Source organism: Ochotona princeps, unplaced genomic scaffold (assembly GCF_030435755.1).
Source record: "Ochotona princeps isolate mOchPri1 unplaced genomic scaffold, mOchPri1.hap1 HAP1_SCAFFOLD_202, whole genome shotgun sequence".
Taxonomy (NCBI): Eukaryota; Metazoa; Chordata; class Mammalia; order Lagomorpha; family Ochotonidae; genus Ochotona; species Ochotona princeps.
Window position 1 is genome coordinate 112,948 of NW_026700838.1, and position 16,239 is coordinate 129,186.

The 16,239-nt window shown below is 44.0% G+C and overlaps 1 long non-coding RNA gene across 1 annotated transcript; it reads right to left on the reverse strand.

Moving 5' to 3' along the window:
- Positions 1 to 3,395: 3,395 nt before the first annotated feature.
- LOC131479356 (uncharacterized) lies at positions 3,396 to 12,154 on the reverse strand. Its single transcript, XR_009244830.1, has 3 exons — positions 11,922 to 12,154; positions 8,745 to 8,874; positions 3,396 to 3,490 (listed from the first exon to the last, which is right to left on the reverse strand). It is a non-coding gene; the product is annotated as an uncharacterized LOC131479356 (long non-coding RNA).
- Positions 12,155 to 16,239: the final 4,085 nt, after the last annotated feature.

The window sequence follows — 16,239 nt, forward strand, 5'->3', positions numbered from 1 at the left end:
AGAAAATGGCAATAAATATAAATAAATGAATAACTAAGTTACAGAAGCAATTGGACCTTATGATCAACATTTTCCCGAGTTGTTAATTGATATGTACTCTTGATTTCTACGCTTTCATTTGGTATCAGAGTCCTGACCGTAAGCATCTTGGGGTTCTGGTTTGTTCCCTCATTTCTCCTGCTTCGCTCTAAGATGGAAGCTGATTCCATTGTGAAGGACTCCAAGGATGTACAGTTGGACCTGCAGACCTTTTACCAGGGGTAATGGCAGGCCACACAGAAAAGACCAAACAGCCAGGTCACATACAGCCCACAAAAGCAAAGCCAAAAGGAGAGCGCACATTATTTTCACAGCTGCACTCACTTTGCCATACAGACAGTAAACAGGCAACTCTTCCAGCCCATTCAAAACAAACCGAAAGACAGATCAATTCATACATCATCATGTCTTTTCCTTTTTTATGATGTATTTATTTTTATTGGAAAGGCCAATATGTGGAGAGAAGGAGACACAGAGAGAAATATCTTCCACATGCTGGTTCACTCCCAAAGTTGCTTCAGTAGCCAGAGCTGAGACAATCCAAACTGGGGTGCCAGGAGCTTCTTTTGGGTCTCCAACATGGGCACAGCATCCCAACCTTTGGTCTGTCCTGTACTGCTTCGCCAGGCCACAAGCAGAGAGCTGGAAAGCAAAATGGGACAGTTGGAACATGAACTAGTGGTCACATGGCACTCACATGCATGCAAGACACGGAGGCAATCAGCCCACATGCCAGGCCTGATCTTATCATTCTACCTTATCTCACAGCAGAAATGCTGTCAGAACATGCCTGTGACTATAGATTTCAAGCTGAGTTCACGCAAGTTTTAGAGCTAAGAATCCCCTTGCTAACATTCTAAAGGCCACATAATGTCTACTTGCTCAGAGACTAGAAGCATAAGGAGTTAGCTGGACAGCAGAACAGGTAGTAGTGGTTCTGCCGTATTCTGCCATCAGGGATGCCCTCCAAGGCCAGTCGGCCCCCCCAAAAGCACTTGTTTATGCTGGGGGAAGCCAGGGTGCTGGGCAAACAAGGGGCCTGTGATAGAAGCTGCACTTAAAAGAGCAGGGTAATGGGAACAGAGCCACCCTGGGTGTTAAAGAACTCCTGGGTCGGAACCACAGCACCTATAGGACTATATGCTCACTGTCTGCACCCCACTAGCTGGCCATGCTCTGTGAATTCATTCACATTTAATTAAAATGACTTGGTGGTGAAAACAATATTCTTATATAAATTACTGAAAACTATCCAAATCTCCCAGTAAAAGCATTTTCTAAAGTAGATTTTAGCCTAGCATTCAGACATACCCTTGTGCACTCACACTGCATAGCTGACCGCTTGTATTCCAGTACTGGCCTTACCCTTGACCCCAGTTTCCTGGTTGCTGCACACCGTGGGACGCAGAGGGTGATTGCTGCAGAAGCTACAGCACTCCCACCGACATGGAAAACCTGGCCTGCATTACCGCCTTCTGCTTTGGGCCCCAAGGCACTGTGCTCCTTGAGCAGGAGCAAGTGAGCTGGAGTGATCTCTCTCCTTTTCACACAAAAGTACCTTTTAACAAAAAATGCCAGAACATAATCTGATTTAACTGTGTTATGTACAAACTCCACCTTTTTTCTACTGTAAAAATATTAAACAAGTTATTCTTATATATTATACATTTTCATATACCAGGTTTTAAAGATTATTTTTATTTGAAAGATTATTGAGTTGCATAAAGACAGAAGGAGACAGAGTGAGAGGGAGATGGTTTATCTGCTGGTGCACTTGCCAAAGAGTCCCATGGCTGCTGCTAGGTAACTCTGAAGCCAGGAGCCAGGAGCTTCATGTGAGTGTCCGACATGAATGCAGGGTCCCAGGCACTTGAGCTACCTTCTGTTGCTTTCCCAGGCACGCTGGGAGGAAACTTTCATGGAAGTGGAGCTAACAGGACCTGAACCAGAGCCCACATAGGATGCTAGCGGCAAAGGAAAGCTTAGCCTGCTACGCCATGGCACTGGCAGCAAAGTTTCTTATTTTTATAAGCCAATCATTAATGAATGAAGGATACATCACCAAGATGAATCACAATCTCAATGAAAATCTACTATCATTATAGTAATAAACACCGAGCCAAGCACCGGACCTAGTGGTTAAGACGCCACTTGGAGCAGCTGCATCCCATTCAAGTAGCAGTGTGAGCTGACGCTCTGCCCGGCTTCCAGCTCACTGCTGAGGAAGACCTGCAGAGGCAAAAAGTGAGGGGCCACCCGATCAGGTCCCCGAAGCAACAAATAGCCCAGCTGTGACTCTTCACTTAGCCTTGGCTACTGTGAGCACTTAGGGTGTGGGCGAGCACACCGGGGCTCACTCTCATGTATCTGTCTCTCAAATTAATCAAACAGGAAAAGTGGCATACTCTGGCACACTTATGTATGAAGTTGCATAGGCATTTTTAGGTAAGAAAGAAATCAGTCTAAGGGTATGAGACAAGTATAAGGAAATGAAGCTTCTGCAGCAAAGCCTGACGCAGCTCCGCAGCACGTCTTGGGAGCACATCATGCAGGAAGCCCAGTATCTCACTCTATGAAGTCCTGCCATACCCCAGTCGGTTTATGAATGGTCCCAACATTTCTCCTAAACAAGGAACCCTAGCAACATTCTAATTGAGATACCCTGTCTTACAACTTCAGATATTTAAACCTGGAAGAAATTGTGTCTATTGCACATGCGGTGAACAAGAGTGTTTTCTCTGGTACAAGCAGTAAGCCTAACTATTTCCTACAGAGACTGTCTTTGTTACTAAAGAATACTATATCTGGGAATGCCCTCTAACATGATGTCCTTGGTGTCTCAGAGAATGGAGACTTGACACTAAGAACTAGAGTTCCAACTCTTGAACCACATTCAGAGCTTCTTCACTTTAATTAGCTGGCATGTGATGGTGCAAAACCACTTGGGACTAAACAATGAGGATGCGTTAGTTCAGATCGCAACTTGGGGGCTTGGGAACTGCGACCCTCAGTCAGACATTCACCATTTCAGGTCTCAGTTATGACCATATAATATAGTAACACTTAGCTGACAAAAACATATTATGCACATGAGAGCCTGTGAGACTAAAAGACATTGCAGTGACTTAAAATAAATGGTTTCAGCTCAATGAACATTCCAATGCTTGGAATACTTTATTTCTCACTGGGATTAAAGAATGATTCTGGAATAATAGATCTGAAGCACCAGGCACTGACCTGTGTACAAAGACTTCACATTGGCTGGGTGGCTCCACAGTCGTCCCATCATGCTCTGGTCGCAGGCTGGGTGGCTCCACAGTGATCACACCTTGCCTGGTCACAGGCTCGTTGCAGCTGTTCACACTCTCTGTAATGGTCACAGTCTGGTCTTGCAGCAGTCCCTACATCCATCACATCCTTTGCCCTGGCCATTTCCTTGAGCAGACACCTCCTGACAGACACAGGAAGATGTGGAAATTCAAATTATTATTACGGCTGCAACCCCGAACTAACATTTCATGAAAACAAGCTACCTTCATTGACGAAGGCCGCCATCAGATTATTTCTGTACATCAGCATCTTCACGAAGTCAAACAGCTGTGGGAGAAGAACACTTAAATATATAAAACTAGGCATCATGACCTGATACTGTATGGACAAAAGTTTGTCTTCCTACAGATTCAATACTGAAATCAATACTTTTGCAGGCTAAGTGATGTTTTCAGCTGGCCTTTAAAATGAATGAAAATCCCATGAATGAGTTTCGAAGCATAATAACTGGATTATGCTGCTCAGAAGTTTGTTTCTTGAGACAGAAGTCTGCATTGGTCCTGGTCCATTATATAATATCTAGAATTTGTCTCTAACACTGAATTATCTCTGGGTTTAAACATATTGCGGTAGTGCTGTCTCTGAAAAGATATCTACCTCTCAATCCTTGCAGAATCTGAAAATTTACTTTTGTGTGTTACAATGTGCTATTTCACATGTATGAATGATATTCTACACTTATCAATATATACAACAGATATTAGTATTGATATTTATCAGCTAAGACAGACAACAGAGACAAAGGCCGTGGCCTAGTGGTTAAAGTCCTTCCTTGAATGCGCCAGGATCCCATGCGCACGTAGGTTCTAATCCTGGCAGCTCCACTTTCCATCCAGCTCCCTGCCTGGGTGGGCAGTCTGGATGGCCCAAAGCCTTGGGACCCTGATCCCAGGTGGGAGACCTGGAGGAGGTTCCTGGCTCCTGGCTCCAGATCAGCACAGCACCGGCCTTTGCACTCATTTGGGGAGTGAATCATCGGTGGAGGATCTTCTTCTCTGTCTCTCCTACTATCTGTGTATCTGACCTTGTAATAAAAAAAAATAAATAAAATAAGTGTGAAAACACATGAGTGGTAGTCGCAAATAAAGGCAAGCTAACGACAGCATTTTTTTCCATTAAAATATTTAAATTGCACCAGGTGTGACAATGTAGTGGTTGAGGTCCTCGCCTTGCACAAGCCAGAATCCCATACGGTCACCGGTTCTAATCCCGGTGGCCCTGCTTCCCATCCAGCTCCCTGCTTGTGGCCTGCGAAAGTAATCAAGGACGGCCCAAAGCCTTGGGACCCTGAACCCACATGGGAGACCTGGAGGAGGTTTCTTGCTCCTGGCTTCAGATCGGCACAGCACCGGCCATTATGGTCACCTGGGGAGTGAGTCATCGGCTGGAAGATCTTTCTCTCTGTCTCTCCTCCTCTCTGTATATCTGACTTTGCACTAAAATAAATAAATCTTTAAAACAAATCTTTACATTGAGATGAAGATGGAAGTGTCAAAATAGACAAATATTGGTACACTGCATCTTCACAGATGGAACAACTACCAGGAAGTAAAGAATAGGAAAAGGGGACTGTCAGGTTTGGGGGTGAGGTTTGGCTCCTATCATTACAGACAATGGAGAGCACTGGCTCCCCCGTAGATGCTCCATTGCTCGTAGGCGACCTTTGACCTTATCTGCTCCTGGGACTTCCAGAGCTAAGCTGCCTACCTGGGGTCCACTAAAAGGACTAACAGAGTTGGTGCCAAATAAGTACAAGAAAACAGGACAACCTTTCAATGCAGAAACACTTCTCTTGGTGATGCTAGCTGTTACCATGACAACCTCCTCCCGGGCAAGTAATTGTGTTTGCTGGACTTATATTTCTTATTCACCAGTTAACAGACCAGTAATCTGGATCAATGTCACAGTTCTAGTATACCTTTAATTATTTGGTTGCAAGATCCTTATGATCTTAGGGGACCTCTTAAGGCTGAAGAGGAGAGGATGAAATTACATGACCCTTATCAGACAGGGTCTGATGGCATACCCAGCTGCAGAGGATATGAGGAACACCATTTACATGCATCTCCACAATCATGCCTGATGGCTCTTAAACAGCAGAAAAGAACCTCAGTTGTTTCTATCAAAGCTACTGGATTTTATTGTCATATTCTTAACCAGACTCATTCAAGACGTATATACATATATATTTACATATTTATATTTACATATGTACAGTAAAGCCTAGGTCATGTCATTGGATACATTGAGGATGCATTGAGGATAGCCCTGTGACAAGTGCACACGTCACTGTACTCTAATAAAACAGCAGTCCGAGGCCCATAATCATTCCCTTCAAATGAGAGTAAACACCCCAGATTCTATCACCTTGTATACAGCAGGCTGGTCTCCTCCAGCTCCTGATTGACCTCAGCAGCCTGCACAAATTCATCGGTGGAAATTAGCAATGGCACTAAAACCACTTGAGATTTGGCAAGGACAGGTTGCTAACCAAAGTGGTTTCTTTCCATTTACCACCAGGAAAGAGCAGGCAGTTCCTCTATAGGAACAGATCATCAGGTTTGGCTCCCTGTACTAGGTGTTCTTGCCACCCTTGCTTAAATTCTAGCATTAGCATTAATTTTTTTCCACCCAGTCTTTCTATGTTTTGAGAGTCCATATATGTATCTGGCTGGCAGTACAATGTCCAGACCTTAGGCAGAAATCTCAAATACCGTATGCCTTCACATGATTCTTCACGAAGTAGAGATTTAGAAGACTCATAGGATTGCAAATTACTGCAATAACTGCAACTGCCGCAGTTGCAGGGCCTGCATTGCATCACTCAGAACAAACAATTGTATTCAGGACCCATCAATTTGGAATTGACCATGTTGCTTCTGGAAGATAAACTACAACCTATCAATCAAAGACTTTCATTAAAGAGTGCCTGGGATTATATCCCCTTTTGTGTTACCCCTGTTCCTTAGAATCAATCTTTGTTACCTTGGGATAGCGCAAGATATCATTTGTGGTGCCAAGGAAATGTTTCTGGTCAATAGTTTGAATTGGAATGAGAAATTAGATCCATTTTCGGGGAAGTTACACAAGGTTCCAGGGTTAAGATATTTACCTGGTTTACTGAACATATGTCTCATGTTAGTGTTTACCAATGCCTAATTTATTGGAGAGTAGGAATTATTATTTTGATCATACTAACATAATGCCTTTTTTTTGCAGGAAAATCATAAATTTATTGAAGTTTATATATTACACAATATTATTTATTCGGCATTTCATAGGTTGATCACTACTTTTTAGCTCATTAGGCCCATAAGCTTCTATTTTAAATTAATTGGCGGAAGAATAAAAATGGAAGAATAGAGTAAGGACACATTCAAACACACAGAAAAACATCAGCCACTGTGAAGCCGAGAGGGCAAATTCCAGAAAATAGAAGAGGACAGAACAACAGCAGAGGGATACCTGGAGACTGACAGAAACAGGAAATCAGCCTACACAGTGGTGTGGTGTTGCAGTGACTGATACTCCAGTGACATTCAGCTAATGGCGATCTGAACTCCACCGGCAGCTGAAACTACACCAGCAACAAGGTGGGAAAGGACATTCACCGTGAACTTGGGAGGTGAACCCAGACAGAGAACTGCCTGTGCTGCTGGTCTGTTTGATTTGACCAGGAGAAGAGACAGAGCAGCAGATCCCATATGGGCAGTGCAGGAGTAGGGTCGGTTTCAGCCAAGTCTGTCACCTAGAGCTGTATAGGGCATCTTTTGTTTAAGGAGGCAAGGGACATGGATAGCACTGTGCATGCACTGAGCTGGGAATGAACTCATTCCACTCAGTGAACAGGAACAAGGTGGAATCCTCCAGGCTCTACCCCAGATAGGTCTGGGTAGCCCTCAGACCTGATGGCCAGCAGATCAAGAACTCTAGTAGTGGCATATCAGGTGCCATTTCATATGGTGTAGCAAAGAGTTTAAGACTGCAGGGGACAACAGTGAGCTGCACATATACTAAACTCAGTGAGAACTCACTGAGCTCAGTGCATTGCACTGGTCATGCAGGAAAATAATACCAACTTTGGCACTATACGGGTCAAAATAGGTCCATGTGGCCTTCAAACCTAATGGTCAACAGATTCAGGCAAGATCACCAATAACAACCTAGGCTTATAGGACACTGGTGTCTCCCTAATCCTGGGACCTGCTCCAACCAAAAATGGGAGAAAGGTTGTACAGGCAATGGTTCAGCCTCAGCACGGTACCAAAGGAGGTGGAGATTGGTGAGCCAGGATTTGGGGCTATGGAGTTCTTTGAGGAAATCTAAGATAAGAACCCAGAATGGAACTCTCCAGAAGGAGTAGACAAGTGACTGCAAACAAACAGCTGTGTGCCAGAGTAAGTAAAATCAAACTATAGATCTGTGGATGACAGAGCTTAGAAATCGGTCCCAAGGAGAAGAATCTGCACCAACCAGAAGTACAGTGACCAAAGGAAAAAGCAGAGACAGAGGCGCAATGAATAGTTCTAAAGACTACTCTGCAAAGGAGCAAAACCTTTTGCCAACCTCAGAGCTAACTGAGGAAGACATTGAGAAATTTGGGGATACAGAATTCAAAACACTTGTTATAAACCTTCTGGTCAACAATGAGAAGCACGTAAAGCAGGTATTCAAGTAATTTAAGGAATATGTCACACTGGAAATGAATAAAATGAAAGCTGACATATCAGAAATAAAGAATACAGTAGAGCAAATTAAAAGCACAGTGGAGAGTCTCCAAAATAGAATGAAGGAGGCAGAAGAAAGAATCTGAAAATTAGAAGATATTTCCTGTAACCAGCGGGAAACAAACAAAAAGCTGGAAACAGACCGGGATGAGGCCAAACATAATGCCTTTTTGCATTATGTCCATTTAGTGTGCAAAAATAGACCCAATGACACGAATCAATGATGTAACGCCGCTATAGCGTCAATATGCTCATGCCTCATAATTCACCACAAAGCGGAAATGACAGAATAATTGCCAAATTCCTGGAACTCTGCAATCTCCTAAGAAACACTTGCATCCAGTCATGGGAAAAACCCTGATTCTGAAATACCAGGAAGCAAACACGAGATAGGAATAGTCTTCAGGTTTTAGAATTCCCAGGAAGGACAGTTACCTTCGATGCATCGTGTTTACTGTCTACATTGAGGTACTAGGATTGGAATCCTGGAATTTTGCACCATAAATCTGTATTGAAGTAATTGGATCAGAATCATACACACTGTTAATTTTTAACTGATCCCTGTCAGACAATAACCCCCATTATGTATTCATATCATGCAGCTATTGATTTTCCCATAGATACTTGCTATAAACAGCCCATTCTTACTTTGTTCAAGGCACTTGCTGTTCATTCCAAGAGGTAGCTGCCCAACTGGATGTTCAATAAAAATCATTTCACCTTCTTGGAGCCTCACAAGATTTTTCTTGAAGTCTTACACTACTTGGAAACCATTCACCTGTGAAGAAATTCATAGAATACATAGGAATTAAGAAGAAACTACAAATACAAGAACTCAATTAAGAACTGAGAAAAGAATCTAACCAGAAATTTTTCAAATATTAGTGCCAACAAACATGTAAAACTTATCACTGCAATCAGGGGCATGGTGAAAAACAAAGTTGGTCATCTCACTTTACCTGGGAAATATATTATCAAGAACATTACATAAACACTAGTACAGCTGTGGGGAGAAAGGAATCCTCATATGGTGGTGATGGAACTACAAAGAAGCACACCCACTGATAGCAGCGTAAGCTTGCTTTGAAAGCTGAAATGCCATCTCTTCTGTGCAGAACTGAGAAAGAGGAAAGCAGCACCTAAGATCCCTGTCCTACTGTACTCACTGTGGCATCACGCACAGCAGCCAAGGGAGGGAAGCAAGCCGGGTCTCCATTAGCAGGGGAATGGATGAAGGAAAAGGTTACCAATACACGGTGCAATAGCATTCAGTTACAACAAGAATCAGAGCTTAGCATCTGCTGGAAAACACATGGATCTGGTGATCACTCTGCCCTTTCGTGCGTGGGAGGTGTGTTTTGAAGCTCATCAGAAATTGCAACGATGATTACTTAAAGTATTTAGTGTGGTTGAGGGAAAGGTGACAGAGGGGCACTGGATAATGGGGAGAAAATAAAGTTAGATCAAAAGCATAGGGGAAGGTATTTAGAGCATGAGTTGGGGTATTACCTGGGCTGCCAACACCACATGTTGGAAGTGCCTGGACTTCAATCTAGGCTCAATCCTAGCTTCCTGGTGATGTGCACCTTGGCAGGCAGCAGCTCAATCAGCCGGGATCCTGGATGGAGCTCTAGAAGCTGGGCTTCAGCCTGGCCAGGCCTTGATCATGTGGGCACCTGCAGTAAAACAACAGGTGGAATATATCTGTGTATGTGTGTATGTGTTTTTCAAGTGAGTAAATTAAAAAGAGAAGTAAACACAACAACAACCTTACAAAGGAGTAAATATAAAAAACAAAACTGCACTGCACGGGGTTATCTCTCAGAACAACGCATTACAGCGCCCCAGAGCAGACGGCAAGCCGCAAGCAGAAAGGCAGTGACAGCAATGCCACAACTCAGGACTGAACTCTTCACCAGTAAATCTCTCCAGCTGCATACGTCAACCCAATGTTGATAGTAAAAATGAGTAACTCTTTATAGGGAAAATAGTAAGGGCTAAAGGATGCCACAATTATATAAAATAAAGACGAAAACCTGTCTCAAACACACAGAGGGTGCTGAAGGCATCATGGTGTAAGTTAACTTATGCATGTATTGAGAGAGGCACTTGGGCTAGTGTTGTTGTGCAACAGGTCAAGCTGTCACATACGACAACAACAGGCCAACTTGAATCCTGGCTTCCTATTTCGCTTTTAAAGGATTTCTCAGTTTTTGAAAGGCAGAGTTATAGAGCAGGACAGACAGATCTGCTGTTAGCTGATCCACTCCTCTTCAACAGCCAGGGCCAAGCCAGGTCCAGCCCAGGAACATGGAGCTCCACGCATGTCTCCCACATGGGTGGCCATGCTGCAAGCACCTGGGACATCTTCTGCTCCTTCCAAAGGTGTAAGAACCTTATAGAGCCATCAGTTTTTACTCTAGGCTGCTCCATTTCCTATCCAGCTCCCTGATGTTGTGCCTGACAAAGCTACATAAGATGTCCCAAGTCCTCGGGCCCCTGCATCCACTCCTGTCTCCTGGCTTTGCCTTACATTTGCCCTGGTTTGGGGAGCTATTTAAGGAGCGAGCTAGTGCACAACAGACTCTCTGCCTCTCCCTCTCCGTCTGAAACTGCTTTTCCGATACTGGAAAGAAATCGTCATGAGAAAATAAGGACAGAGATTTCCTGCTCCACTGTTCACCCCCTGAATGGGTCCTGACAGCTGAGAGTGGGGGGACAGGCGAAAGCCAGGAGACTCCAACACGTTCTCCCATAGAGGAGAACCTAAGCACTTAGGCCATCTGCCACAATTTCCATTTTTCATTAGTAGAGAGAGAAATCAGAAGTAGAACAAGCAAGACTTGAACTTATACTTACATGGGATATCAACATTGTAGGCAGAAGCCTAACACACTGCACCACAGTCCCTGCTGCTAAAGGAAATCCACGGAGATGCTTAAGAACAGATACAAAATAGCAAAAGGAAGTAATATCATCCTAAGTGATCATAGGCATTGTCAAGTCTGTGCTGGGGAAATGAGAAATGGAAAGAGACTTAGAACCTTCTGTGACAATTTAGAATGCAAGCCAGTACACCTGGAACTGCGAATCTGGAGGAAAAGGGAGCAGAAAATATGGGCTTAGAAACAATTGTGAAACTCTCCCTACACTTTTTTTTTAAAAGATTTATTCAGTTTATTACAAAGTCAGATATACAGAGAGGGGGAGAGACAGAGAGGAAGATCTTCCGTCCAATGATTCACTCCCCAAGTGAGCCGCAACGGGCCGGTGCGCGCCGATCCGATGCCGGGAACCTGGAACCTCTTCCGGGTCTCCCACGCGGGTGCAGGGTCCCAAGGCATTGGGCCATCCTTGACTGCTTTCCCAGGCCACAAGCAGGGAGCTGGATGGGAAGTGGAGCTGCCGGGATTAGAACAGGCGCCCATATGGGATCCCGGGGCTTTCAAGGCGAGGACTTTAGCCGCTAGGCCCGAAACTCTCCCTACATTTTGTGAAAGGCCTCAATTTACACTTTCAACTTGCTTGGAAACTCAAATCAAAGAGATACAAAGAAAACTGTTCAGGACAAATCATGACCAAGTTACTGTAATCTAAACATGAAGAGAACACTTCGAAAGTGGCCAAAGACAGAGGAGCACAGAGCATAGCAAGGTACAACCAGGAATGCATAACAGCTGCTTCCCATCACACATCAGGACACCATCACCCAGGGCCACAATCTCCCTCCTGGAAGTCACTGTCCCCCACATCTCCTGTGAACTGTACACTCAAGGCAGGAGTAGGAAGCCAGCAGCCCCATGCGGGAAACAGGACATCACTTACTAAACCCACACAGCATCCACCTGCACTGCACCTCGCAGAGTTCTCAGGGAATCGGGCAGTGCTGTCGATACGCTCATCTGCAGTTGGGCATCTCAGCGCCAGAACCTGCATGTGGTCTCACACACCTCGCAGTTCACCTACCTCGGGAGCCTGTCACTGCACAGCCACCACACACGGCCAGCTCGTTCAGCCAGCTCCTTCCACTTCTCCTATTCCAGGAGCACACACCAGTCTCTGGCGCCTCACAGTCTTTTGGCAATGTGATCACTGACATCGCGCTGTCTTCTTCATCCCTTCCAGGGCCAGAGGATGCACCACCATTGTTCTGGACGCGGTCCGGTGTGCAGGTTCCGTCTTCACGGGGTGGCGCCAGCTGAGATCCACCGCTGGGTCTGCATTCACCACGTGGGGAACAGCACCCCACTCCGGGGCCCTCCAAAGCCCACAGGACTTCTCTCTGTCTCTCATCCCAGCTTGCCAGGACATGAAACCAACTGCACAGCCGGTGGACCATCTCCGGCAGAGACACAGAGCCTGGAATTCAGAGAGGAAATGGCGGACGAGGTGCGGGAAAGCACTAAAGGAGCTGGAAGGACCCTTCCCAGACGCTTGCTGATGACGTCATCGGGAGACTACATTTCCCAGGACACTCAGCTCTGGTTCCTTTGAAACCTAGTAGTGATCTTGTTAGCAGGAGAGAGACCTAGTGCATCAGAACTGGTCCTCATCCAGATAGCAGACATGAAATTCGGTTCTTCATTGACTAAAATTCTGACCAATTCCAATTATAGAAATAACGGGGAATTATTAAGCAGTCATAATAAATAAAGCATTAGTTTTGACACATATTTTAACTTTATTAATATGTCATCTGATTTTCAAATGCAATGACAGAAAAAGTCATATCTCTTATCACACTTCGGTTTTAGTAGGAAGTAAGAAATTTTTATTACTTCTAAAATGCCTATTCTTCAAGTCCTTGCCTTGAACATGCCAGGATCCCATATGGGCGCCGGTTCAAAACCCAGTAGCTCCGCTTTACATCCAGCTCCCTGCTTGTGGCCATGGAAAGCAATCGAGGATAGACCAAAGCCTTGGGATCCTGCAGCCTCATAGGAGACCTGGGGGAAGTTCATGGCTTCAGATTGGTTTAGCTTTGGCCTTTGCAGTCACTTGGGGAGTGAATCATTGGACAGAAGATCTTCTCTGTCTCTCCTCCTCTCTATATATCTGCCTTTGTAATAAAAATAAATAAATCTTTAAAAAAAAACGTGTTCTCATCCAGAAGTCTGATTTGTGACTTGGCACTGGATTGAGTTGCTTAATGGGGAACAGTGCTTCGGATGTGTGGTAACACCATAGTTAACATGCCATTATCAATGTGCAATGTAAAAACATTGGAGCCCAAAGAATGCTAAATTCTATGACCCAGAATGGATCCTTTTTTGATATTTTTATTATCGTGGTTCTCTGTGGTGGCCAGTAAGAGGCACCATTTCTCCATCAATCAATACTTACCAAGATTTGTAACAGTTCAGCCACTTACAGCTTTAAGCCTATGACTGTGAAAATCAGCAATAAGGCATATCAACAATTGCGGAAATCCACAGGACATGCTTATTGCAACACAGTCAATAATTGTAAAAATGTGGAAGTAATCTAGATGCCCGTTAGCAGAAGACTGGATAAACAAACTGTGGTTCATCTAGGCTATGGAATTCTACTAAGCTATTACAAAGAATGAAATACAACAATTTACAGGCAAATGGGCGAAAATGGGGATCATTTTTCCAAGGGTAAAGAGCTAACTGGAAAAGGTCAGATATCATATGTTTGCTCTAAAATAAAAGGCACTAAAAATACAACAACACAGAGGAGGACAAACACACATGTGTAACCCTACAATGGAAGGATACAACAGAGGCCAGACCACCAGGACTCAGGGAAAATCGGCCAAATGCATCTCTACTATGGAATGAAGGTAGGCATATACCTGTTTATAAGAGATTGTGCCCTGGTGTTGCTCAATGCTAACATAGGTAGGGGATATTTTGCTCGTCTTCTCAGGGAATGGCTGTGTCAGTAGGGAGGGGAGGGAACTTGGCAAGAGGGATGGGAAATGCAAGTGCTTATTAAACTGTGTCCTAAAACCAAATTTTGTAAGTATCAATTACAATAAAGATATTGAAAAGATAATAAAAAATAAATGTTGCAGACTGTTTTGTTAACTTAGCACATACATCCAAATGATTTTTGAGAAAAGTACCAACAGCATGCTTTGAGAAAGACAAATCTTCAATAAATGCTACTGGCAAAAATATATGTAAATATATAAAATAAAATTAGATTCCTGCCTCATAAAATTATCTCAAGGTTGGTCCAACACCTAAATTCATGTCCTGACACTATGAAATTGCTACAAGAAAATGTAGGGGAGATACTTGAAAACAGCAATGAGGGTGATTATTTTTCAAGTAAGACTTCAAAGTTCAGGCAACCAAAGCAAAAGTAGAATAGTTAATATAATTCAGAAATGTCTGTATAGCCATGGAAATATCAAAAGAGTGGAGAGACACATGACACAATAGGAGAAGATTCTTGCATGCTCCTTACTCAACAAAGTATTCACATCTACAACAAGACAAACATTTAATAAAGAAATGGAACGAGAAACTGAATAGACAATTCTCAATAGAACAAATGCAATGGAGAACAAATGTAAGGGGAAAATGCTTAATATAACTAGCTGTTTAAATGCATTTTGCAACCCGAAGGGACACTGTGCACATTAGGCTAAGCCAATATGGTTGCTGGTTCGAAAACCTGACAGCTCCCTTCCAATCCAGCTTTCTACTAATAGCTTGGAAAGCATTAGAGGATGGCTCAAGTCCTTGGGTCCCTTCCCTGCACCCACTCCAAGTTCTTCATTGCTGGCTTTGGATCAGCTCATCTTTAGCTGTTGTGATCTTTTGGGGAGTGGAGCAGCAGCTAAAACATACTCTCTCTCTCTTTCTTTGTCTCTGCTTTTCAAATAAAAAATTTAATCTTTTAAAAAAATGATGAAGATATATCACTTCAACCCAAACTAAATAGTTCTTACCCTCAAAAGAGCAACACACACCAGCAAGGATGTGGTGAAGGGCAACTTCAACACACCATTGGCTTGTTGTCAGTGAGTGCGGCAACTATGGGAAATAGTGTGGAGACTTCCTTAATGGCTAGGGATACAAGTGTCATATGAGCTAGCAGGCCTAGTATCAGATATAGACCCAAAAGTCAAAAATTCATTGACTCAAAAACACACCCCATTCATCATGCTATGTATATTAAAACAATCATCTATTCAACAGACATGGTTACAGACAGAGGGGGAGCCAGAGAGAGGTTTTTAATCCAGTGGTGCACAGCCCAGATAACTTCAATGGCTGGGGCTGGGCTAAGTCAGCAGCTGCTTCTGTGTCTCCTATGTTGTGGCAGAGGTACAGGATGCACCTCACCCTGTATTATTTTCCCAGGTAAACTAGCAGGGGGCTGAATTGGAAGTGAGGTCGCTGGGACCTGACCCAGTGCTTACCTGGGATGCTGGCAATGCTGAGTAGCTTGACCTGGTGCACCTCAATGCCAGCCCCAGCACTAGGTTTATGGCAGCACTGTTGCTCCATATAGCCCAAACATAGACTCTGCCATCCCTGGATGAGTGGGGCCTTTCCCCCGTGTCTGCTGGCAGCCATCAGGTAAGCCAGGCTGGGTGCCTATGAGTACATCCAGGAGTGATGGAGAAGGAACAGTCAGATGTGATTCTATTTCTCTTTAGAGTTCAAGGCAGGCAGCACCTTTAGCTGGCCGTGTGGTGCAGAGTGCCATGCCCCACTGGCCTGCAGACTGGGATACATGGCCAAGCAAGGTTATATCATGTATAAGATTCCTGTGCAGCATCATGTCCACCAGCACAGTTTCTAAGCATATCATGCCGTGAACCAGCCAAGTGCACAAAGCCTTCAGTCTGCAGCCAAAAGGTGAGTTGGGTGGTGCCTTGATGGAGATCCAAGAATCCATGTGCATTTTAATTATTGCTTCTGTTTCTGGTGAGGCATGTCGTTGATATTCTGGCCAAAGCTGCATTGAAACTAGATTGCTTTGGGTAGTATAGACATTTTAATATTGTTAATTCTTCTAGTCCACAAGAAAGGAAAAGCTTGATATGTGTTGTGCATGTTTTGTGATTTCTTTGTCTCCTTCCATTTCTGGAATTCATCTTATCTCGCTGTACTATGATACTGGCCCCGAGTACTTCTGGCTTTAACACAATGGTCCCCTA